Below are 10,782 nucleotides of genomic sequence, written 5' to 3'. Positions count from 1 at the left end.
TTTGAACTGGACATATATCACTGCCCAGTGATTACTTGTTTTTGGAGTCTGTCACTCACGTCTCAGTAGTCTTAATTTCTCAAAAACCATCATCTATTGTATATTGTATTCCATGGAATTAATGGTTATCAGTTGAATGGGATTGTCTGACATTATTTACACAATAGTTAAAAGAAAAGTGTATATCTGACAGTTAACATTATCTCAATTTTCCTTGTTATATTCATGATAGTTGCTTAAAATTGTTGGTCATGTCAAGATTATCTCAAGTACTCTAGTAAATATATTGTGCCTTTGATGGCCTCTAATGAAGTTGTTCAACTAATCTGAAGTGACTTTTGTAAGATTAAAAAGCCATATTCACACGTTACACCAAGATATCTAGTTTTGGTCTGGAAACTATAGCTTACTATTAGCATGGTGTCTGAATCCAGCCAACTGTGATTTAACTATGTATTGTGTGTAAACCATAAAGTCATGCAAATCGTTTCGCTATGTAAAATTATTTAATCTAGGGGCTTTATCTGAGGGTCCATGCTTTCTGAATTATGCTTCCTTAATTTTTACCTTCGATTCAGTAATTAATAAAGCAGTTAGTTCTTGAGTTATAGGTGACCCAGTTTCTCTAGTCAGTAATGTTTGGTTAGCATCAGTTCAAACAAACGCACTTGGGGAAATATTAGACCAAAATTGATTTTTAATGAGATTGCAAATATTAAATAGAAATAAAGAAATATATAAAGAAATATATAGAAATAGAAATAGAAATAAATAGAGTAGAAAATTAAAATTCTAGACTGAGCCTCACCCAAAATATCACTTGAAGCGAAGATTGCCAAACAAAAGCTATCATACTTTGGCCATATCACGCGGGTTGACTCATTCAAAAGGTCAATCATACAGGGAGTGATCAACAGAAAAAGAAGAAGGGGGCCACCCTAGTACCTGCTGGCTGGATGCTCTAAAAGATGACACCGGGAGGACCATGGCAGATTTGAAGGAGGTGGAGATTGACAGTGGGGCATGGAGAGTGCTGATTCATAGGTTGAGGTTTGAGGTTTATTGGACTTATATGCCGCCCTTCTCCCAAAGGACTCAGGGCGGCGTACAACATAAAAACACATATTACAAAAGTTAAAAGAAAGATTAAATAGAATATCCAAAAAACCTAACAAGACATTTACAATGAGATTTAAAATTAAATTAAAATTAACAATTAAAATTAATAATTTATTTTATTCTGGCCAGGCCGGCTTGCTGGAAAAGCCAACTTTTTAGGGTGCGCCAGAAGGACCGAAGGTCAGGAATTATGCAAAGATCCGGGGGCAGTTCATTCCAAAGGAAAGGCGCTCCCACAGAGAAGGCTCTCCCCCTTGGGGTCATCAGCCAACACTGCCTGGCTGATGGCACCCTGAGGAAGCCAACTCTGTGGGATCATACTGGACAGTGGGAGGCTACTGGTGGCAGTAGGTGGTCTCACAAGTACCCTGGGCCTAAGCCATGGAGTGCTTTAAAGATCATAATTAACATCTTGAATTGCACCCGGAAAACAATCAACAACCAGTGCAGGCTGCCTAAAAGGGGTGTAACATGGGAGCATCTAGGTACCCCCATGACAACCTGCATGGCCGCATTCTGGACCAGCTGAAGCCTCCGGGTGCTCTTCAAGGGCAGCCCCATGTAGAGAGTGTTACAGTAGTCCAAGCAAGAAAGGACAAGGGTGTGAGTGACTGTGTACAGGGCATCCCGATCCAGGAAGGGGTGCAACTGGTCTACCAGGTGAACCTGGTAAAAGGTCGTCCTGGTCACGGCCATCAGGTGTTCTTCTAAACTAAGCCACTTATCCAGGAGGACTCCCAGATTGCGGACCCTCACTGAGGGGGCTAAAATTTCTCCCCCTATCATCAAAGATGGTACAAGATGCATAAATCGGGATGACAGGAAACACAGCCACTCAGTCTTGGAGGGATTGAGCTTGAGCCTGTTCATCCCCATCCAGATCCCTACAGCCTCCAGGCATCGGAACATCACATCGACGGCATCGTTTGAGTGGTTTGAGGTACAGATGAAAAGTTGGGTATCATCAGCGTATTGATGATACCGTACCCCAAAACCTTGGATAATCTTGCCCAGCGGTTTCATGTATATGTTGAACAGGAAGGGTGAGAGAACTGACCCCTGGGGCACCCCACAAGTGAGGTGCCTCGGGGTCAATCTCTGCCCTCCAGTCAACACGAACTGCGATCGATCCGACAGGAGGAGAACCACCGCAAAACGGTGCCACCGACTCCCAATCCCCTGAGTCACCGCAGTAGGATACCATGGTCGATGGTATCAAAAGCCGCTGAGAGGTCTAATAGGACCAGGTCAGAGGAACAACCCCTGCCCCAGGCCCGCCAGAGATCATCAACCAACGCGGCCAATGCCATCTCCATGCTGTACCTGGGCCTGAAACCCAACTGAAATGGATCCTTCTTAAGGAGGGACCTCACCCTCGCCTCCTTTGAGGCGGTGGGAAAGAACCCCTCTCTCAATGAAGCGTTGGTAATCGCCTGGAGCCAGCCTCGTGTCACCTCCCGGGAAGACAAAATTAACCAAGAGGGACACAGGTTCAGCACACAAGTGGCAGCACTGAGTCTCCCCATAATCCTGTCCATGCCCTCGGGAGTCGCAGGGTCAGACTCATCCCAGACAGTTTCCCCAAGATTCATCCCTGTCGAATTGCCTGAATCTACCCAGTCAGAGTCCAGGCCTGTCCGAATCTGAGCAATTTTATCCTGCAGATACTGAACAAATTCCTCAGCCCTACCTTGCAAGGGGTCTTCCCGGTTCCTTGAGGAGCGGATCACCCTAAACAGGGCAGCTGGGCAGTTATCTGCGGACATGATAAGAGCGGAAAAATGTTCCTTTTTTGCTGTTTTTATCACCCCTAAATAGGATTTAATATGAATTCTTACTAGTGTTCGGTCAGATTTGGACCGGCTGGTCCTCCAATCACTCTCTAGGTGTCTTTTCTGGCGTTTCATCTCCCAGAGCTCTTCAGGGAGCTACCCAGGATTGGCACTGGGTCAGAGGCCGCAGAGACACAACGTGGTCCAAGACCCCAGTGGCAGCCCTATCCCAGGCTTCCACTAGGGCTTCGGTCAAACTGTGAGCAAGGGATTCAGGAAAAGTTCCAAGCTCCATCAGGAAGTACTCTTTCAGGGTCCATCAGGCGCCTGGGGCAGAACCATCTAATCGCTTCAACCTCCCTGCAGCGAGGGGTGGCAGTATGGAAGTCAAGCCTAAGGAGGAAATGATCCGACCATGACAAGGGTTGGATAGAAATATCCCCTAAATCTAGATCATTCATCCACTGTCCAGAGATGAAAATCAGGTCATCCATAGCGGTCATGGAAGCCATGAACTCCTGAGCTGACTCAGATGTCTCGCCAATGGAAGGCAGATTGAAATCCCCCAGGACCATAAACCTGGGGAAATCAACCACCAATCTGGCTAACCACTGGTGGCGCAGTGGTTAAATGCAGCACTGCAGGCTACTGCTAGATCAGCAGGTCAGCGGTTCAAATCCCACCGGCTCAGGGTTGACTCAGCCTTCCATCCTTCCGAGGTGGGTAAAATGAGGACCCAGATTGTTGGGGGCAATATGCTGACTCTCTGTAAACCGCTTAGAGAGGCCTGAAAGGCCTATGAAGCGGTATATAAGTCTACTGCTATTGCTATTGCTATTGCTAACACATCCAGCAGCTCTGGCGGGGCCGATGAAATATAGCAGGGAGACAGGTACGTAACAAAAAGGCCCACCTGGACTCCAAGGCCCCACTTCACAAAAAGGGACTCATACCCACCTATCTGAGGCACAGAGACCTCCTGAGGTCCAAGACTTTCCCTAATAACCACCGCCACCCCTCCGCGCATGCCCTGGGCTCTCAGCTGGTGAAACGCCCGGAAGCCTGGTGGGCATAATTCAATGGGGAAACTCATGGCCCAACCATAGAGTGGCTGATGGTTGGACACAATTGAATGGCTGATGGCAGTGATGATGATGTTAATGTTAGCTTGAAATTAATAAATAAAAAATGTGCTAAAATGTTTGAATCCAGTTTGCTTTTTACAAACACTGATCTGATACGCAGTTAAAATGATTATGTCTTATTTTTTTTAGTTGTGTACCATTAAGATGAAAAGGAACTTTATTGATTCAAGAATTGCAGATGTGTTCCATTTGCATATAAATATTCAATCCTTAAGTGCACATATATTTTGCATAGTCTATTTATATCCAAACCCTTAGCCTCATGAAGTTACTTTTTTGCATTTTTTTAGCCAAGTATGAGCCACCTCCTCACATCTAGATTCTGGGCTTGTTTAATTTTAAAAAATATGCCAAATGGCTTCCCCCTCTCTTTCATCAATAGTATCATGAAAATAAAATGAGGTGATGGAGAAAGGATGAAAAGTTCTGTTCTTTCCAGGTTATTCACTTCCCTGGACGAATTCTTTGGCATCCTTAGTCCCCTTTTTAGAACATTTCACATGATTTGCATGTTCTTTTTATAGCCATGTACTTAACGTAGTATAATTTTCTTTATATTGCAGGTAGGCTAGGAACAATCTGAAGTTAAGGCATACTAATTTGTCACAAACCACGTAATGAGCTGAGCTGAACTGAAGATTGCAAAACTATGTGGAACAATGCCATCTTGACCCTATCCTGGCGATTAACAAAATTTTAGCTTTTTGAGGCAAAACCGTTAATTGCTTTAGGACTTATTTTTTTAAAAGATGAACTTTTTTTAAAAAAAAAACTATATGGCCAAGTTTCAATTACAATTATTTTTTTTCTCCTTGCACTGTTATCAGAAAAAAAAAACCATTTGTATTCTTTCTGTGATGTTAGAATTGTTGACATTGGTTTTTGTAAACAATTAGAAATAGCGGGCTAAAGTATTGGCTGGATCAGCTTTCTCCAATGTTGATGCCTTCCAAATGTGTAAACTTTAATTCCCAGTATTCTCATCATTATCCATGATGATTTGGCTGATGTTGGGAACATCTGTAGGGTGTGGAATCTGGCAAAAGCCAAGAAATATATTACGGTATTATGTTTTTGCCACTTACAAGTTTGAAAAATGGAATAGGCTCTAAGTAAGCAGAAGCTCACATAATCCAGTTATGTAATATAAGATGATAAAAGAAACAACTTATATTTTCAAAATAGAGGGAAATACAAAGATGGCAGGTGGATGGGATCAAACAGGTCATTGTGATGTCCTTTGAATAGCTATAGATTTTTTCCAGGTACAATACATAATAATAGGTGCTTATATATTATATACAGTTGCTAGGGTTCAGACTTCATGACAAGCAATTAACAAGGAGTAGTAGAATTCATATTTCATGATTGATGGTCATCCCAGTGAAGAAAATTAGCACCCACCCACTCTTAGAAGAATGAAATATTCTAGAAAATATTTAAAAAGCCAGATATTATATTTCCCTGGATGAAAAAAGAAAAAACAGATTTTTAAATATAAAGACCAGCTCCCTGCCCCCAGCAGATATTTTGGTGCCAGCCTGCCTACAAAAGACCTCAGCTCCAGAGTGATGGAATTAAGATATGATCCTCCAGGACACAATAGGATTATCTATCTCACCCCATGGCACAACCAAGCCCCTAAAATACCCTAAAAAATCACCCAGCACAGTTGAACCAAGCTTATTTCAGACAAACAACTAAGTCTATGACCCCTACAGCAGCCAATAGGATACATTTCTTACATAGGAGCAGGAAGCTTTAGGGCAAGGCCCAAGAGGATATGTATAAATATCTCTTTCTACTCTATGTGTTCAGCTACCCAGAATTACATGTGCTTGGTGGTTCTGTTTCACCTTCCAAGCAGCTTCTATGTTTCCAATGTCTTTCTCCCCACTTGAACTGAACCCAGATGGACATTTCTTCCAACACCAGTTAGAAAAATAAAAGTAAAGGAATGAAAAATACCATCAAGCAGAACTCAAATTGGTTAATGGTGTGGACACTTTGAGGTTTCAAGGTTTAGTGACTGGGGAACAGATTTCATGGTATTTCACCAGCAACTGTAGATGGCACCTTCAGAGGCCAAGTGATTTGCTATGCAAATCATAGTCGAATTAAGCGAGGGCTGACTGGGCGTCTGTTTTTATAGCCAAGTGTCCAGACTTTTGTTTAGCCTTTGACTGAGTTGGTTTCTGATTGCTGAGGGTTGATCAGAGATCATGGTCACTAAATCCTGAACCCAACCTTGCAGCTACGAAAACCAATTTGGTGCAGTGATTAAGTTGCTGGTCTAGGAAACAGGAGTTTTAGTCCCACTTTTAAGCTGGGTGACATTGGGACAACCAGCAGGGAGTTCTTGTAGGGAGAAGAGGAAGAAGAAGCATCAACACTTGACTCTATCAGAGGTGGTATTCTACCAGTTTGGACTGGTTCACCCGAACCAGTAGCGGAAATTGTGGATGGCCTCACTGAGCCACCCCGGTTTTATGACATTCCATTTAGGCCTTTTTTAGCTAAAAGCACATGCGCAGAAGGCTTAGGGCATGCATGGAGGTGCTCACATTTGCGAACCTTTAGGGAAGGTAAGTAAATACCACTCCTGGCTCTAATGTATAGTTCATATGGGTTCTAAAATACGTGAATGGGAAGATGCAGCCCACATCCATTAAAATAGGTATATACTCTATTTTGGGGGATTAAGGCTGCAATGATCTTTGACTAATATGCTGGGAGTTTCACTTCCCAAAATAGGTGGGCCCAACACAAAGAAATGGTCAAGAACAAGAGGAAAGCTAAATGAAGGTATAATTCATAGGATTAATCTGTTATCTATTTAATTAGATCCTAGTTGAAAATTATAGACCATAAATTTAGAAGAGGTGTGGCCAAACTTTGCAGGTGGCACATGGCCATAGGAACATAGACTATGAACATGGAGCTAATAGTATTGAATGGTAGATTAAATGGATTAGAAAAATATCCTTATTTTATTATTTTATTGCATAGATGCCTCATGTGTATGGAACAATCATATAGGTATATAATCCCATAAGTCAAAATTTAGCATCCAAAGTTTAGCTTTCTTTGAAACCTCCTTGACAGCCTCATTTAGTTCTATTTTTTGTAACTATCTTCATTACGTCTTCTAATTTTGTTGTATCATCTGTAAATCTATAGTATTTGATCACCATGAATGCTGTTCCTTTGTTTTGTTCAAATTCATCTGTTTGCAGAAATTACTTGCTTCCTTTTATTTAAACTGAAGGGACTCTGAGTAGCTGCAGAGGGAGCCATTGCAATAAGCAAACAAACAAAAAAGACTTTAAACAATTCTGAGTTTCTTTGGAAATCCAAGGCTGAGAAGACTTGACAGGTGAAGGGGCTATCCAAGGTCATTCATTGCAAAATCCATATTAGGGCAATATCTTTGCTATCTCAGATCCCTAATAGTGTGCAGGAATTCTTCGTTGGTCAAAAGAAAGGAAGGAAGAAGAAAGAGAGAGAGAGGAAAATATAGTTTGATTCACTCTACATTTATTTACAGTTTTAAGATGGAATTATGAATAAGGCATCAATCTAAGGTCTCTCAGAGAGTTAAGGATTCAAGTGTCACCAAATACTCTCCCGGTGCTTTCGGGAATGAATAATTAATTCTTTGGTTGTGAAAACATAACTTCCAGTTGCTATATTAAATACTTATTGTTTTCATAGTTTTAAATCCTGAAATTGTATTCTTGGCAAACAATTCTGATGGGGGCAGGATTGGGAAAATAACTTGTTCTTGCTTTTCTTTTTAGATTATAAACATAACTTTTGTTCTCATTTTCTGTACAGCATAAATTGATTGGCAGCTTTCATTTCCATGAAGTTGCTTGTCTCATGTACAAAGAACAGAAAAAATTGTCTGCATCATCCCTGATCTTCCACATATACCCCTGTGTTTCCTTCTCTTGTTCTGTAGGTTGTTCTCTTTCATTCTCTTGTGGGTCTACAGTTTTTGTGCAGTGTCAGTGAGAAATATTGGATTATAAAGCCCTTTCAAACTACAAACCTTTTGTAAATATGGGATTGGCACATTGTTAGAACAAAATAAAAAGGGAAAAAATGAATGGCTTTACCATAAGTGTCTAGGCCACCTAACTTAGCAGAATAAATAGATGAACTTTTTGCTAACCAGTTAATTAATATATGTAGAAACACACCACAATAGTAATGGGAGACTTTATCTACCTTGACATCAACTGGGAAACAAATTCTGTATCAAGTGAGAGATAAACAGGTTAGATGACAACTTAATCATCCAAAAGGTAAAGGAGGAAACTAGTAAGCAGCTATACTAGACTTAATTCTTACTAACAGAGATGAAATGTTAGAAGTGGTTGAGGTTTCAGGAATTGGTGGGAGGGGGGGACGATCATGTTATATTGGAATTCAATAAAATGCAGACACAAACAATTAGAACAAAATCAAGCTAGTGCCTTAGACTTTTAAAGAGCTAATTTCAACGAACTAGTTTAGGAAGGATTCCATGGATGGAAATCTTAAAGAAGAAAACAACTCAAGAAACTTGGCAAACTTAAAATATGGTTATAACCGCTCAGTCTACCACTGAAAAAGAAAAATAAGAAACCACCATGGTTGCGCAAAGAACTCTCTGATAATCTGAAAGACAAAAAGGATAAGTATAAAAAAATGGAAAGAAGGACACATAATTAAAACAGAATATCAGCATATAGTGCGAATCTGCAAAATGAAGTCAGCAAAGCTAAGACTCAGAATGAACTAAGATTGCAACAAATATCAAAAAATATTTAATAGCTTACTTTCAACATATAAAACAACTAGAAAAACATAAGTAAACAATTGGTCCATTAATGGGAGAAAATGACAAGGAAGTGATGAGCAGCAGGAAGGAAGCAGATTTGCTCAATTCTTTTTTTCCATCTGTCTTCATGCAAAAAGAAAAGAAAAACAGTCCAACCTACCAAAACAGAACCGTAAAAGACAGACAAATTATAATAGGCAAGAAAATGTTAAGAGAATGCCTGTCCAGTCTAGATGGATTCAAATCACAGGTCCTGATGGATTATATCCCAGAGTTCTGAAGGAGCTGGCATTTTGGAACCATTGAACCATATCTTCCAAAGATAATGGAGCACTGGGAAATTACCAGAAGACTGGAAAAGAGCTCATGTGGTTCCCATCTTCAATAAAGGGAAGAAAACAGATCCAGGAAACTGAAGAACAGTTAACCTGACATCAATACCTGGAAAGATCCTGGAAAAGATAATCAAGCAACATTTAGAGGCAAACAAAGTTACTGCATAACCAGAAGCCAACATGGGTTCATGAAAAACAGATCATGCCAAACAAATCTTGTTTCATTCTTCGACAAAGTGACTGAATTAGTTGACCAGCAAAAGCTGTGGAGATAGTATGCTTGGATTTCAGTAAGTCATTTGACAAAATATACCACTTCCTGGTAAGCTAGAAAAACATGAGATAGATAGCATCATCTCTAGATTGATTTGTAATTGGTGACAACCACACTCAAATTGTGGTCCTTATTGGAATTACATCTATATGGATGGAAGTAAGCAGTGGGTACTCCAAGTTCTGCTTCATAAACAGTTTAAATGAACCAAAACCTGATTCAATGACTGTGGGATTACTGTGCTTGATTGGCCAGCAAACTCACCTGACCTGAACCCTATAGAGAATCTATGGGGCATTGCCAAGAGAAAGATGAGAGACATGAAACCGAACAATGCAGAAGAGCTGAAGGCCGCTATTGAAGCATCCTGGTCTTCCATAACACCTCAGCAGTGCCACAGGCTAATAGCTTCCATGCCACCCCGCATTGAGTCAGTAATTGCTGCAAAAGGGGCCAAACCAAGTACTGAGTACATATGCATGCTTATATTTTTCAGAGGTCCGATATTGTTCTATGTACAATCCTTGTTTTATTGATTGCATGTAATATTCTAATTTTCTGAGATGGTGGATTTGGGGTTTTCATGAGCTGTAAGCCATAATCATCACAATTATGACAAATCACAGCTTGAACTATCTTGCTTTGCATGTAATGAGTCTTATCTCATATATTAGTTTCACCTTTTAAGTTGCATTACTGAAATAAATGAACTTTTGCCCGATATTCTAATTTTTCAAGTTTCACCTGTATAGGTACAGATTAGGTGAAACTAGGCTCAATAATTGGGGGTTGGACTAGAAGACCTCCAGTGTTCCTTCCAGTTTTATTATTCCTTTGTCCAAGTGATAGGCTATCATAGGCTTTCTGCAAACTAAATGGATTCATTTTGGCCTAGCTGTTGCTCTAGATAGCTTTGCAGTGAACTCTCGAGTAGTAGGATAGGTGGTTTTTCATGGACAAGAACTCCCACCTCCAGCCTTTTGGATCACATCATCCCTTCTAAATCCAAGACTTAACAGGGCTTTCTCACCACCACTCACCTTTTGGAGAAGTCAAAGTAATGGCTTTTCTGCTCTCTTCACTAAGGTTATTTTTTCTTCACAATGGAAGCAAATGTAAGAGGAAAATAATGAATATGGGGTAGGTGGGAGATGGAACACCAGGTTTTCCATTCCATCCCCGCTAGTTGGATATCCTTTTTTGTCCTTCTTTGTCATTCTCAATTAGACCAAAGGAGCAACTGTAAGCATCTTTATGAAGCATCACACGGGTGCTTAAGGAGAGTGGTTAGCCAAACCTATATGGCTAT

The 10,782-nt window shown here is 40.6% G+C and overlaps 1 pseudogene; it reads right to left on the bottom strand.

The window, feature by feature from the left end:
* Positions 1-1,230: 1,230 nt before the first annotated feature.
* Positions 1,231-2,085, bottom strand: LOC148045783 (uncharacterized; annotated as a pseudogene).
* Positions 2,086-10,782: the final 8,697 nt, after the last annotated feature.

This window comes from Thamnophis sirtalis, unplaced genomic scaffold (genome assembly GCF_051295495.1).
Source record: "Thamnophis sirtalis isolate CommonGarterSnake01/CBP01778 unplaced genomic scaffold, rThaSir2_p1.2 scaffold_4, whole genome shotgun sequence".
In the NCBI taxonomy this organism is placed as follows: Eukaryota; Metazoa; Chordata; class Lepidosauria; order Squamata; family Natricidae; genus Thamnophis; species Thamnophis sirtalis.
This window is presented reverse-complemented; position numbering and strand designations above follow the sequence as displayed.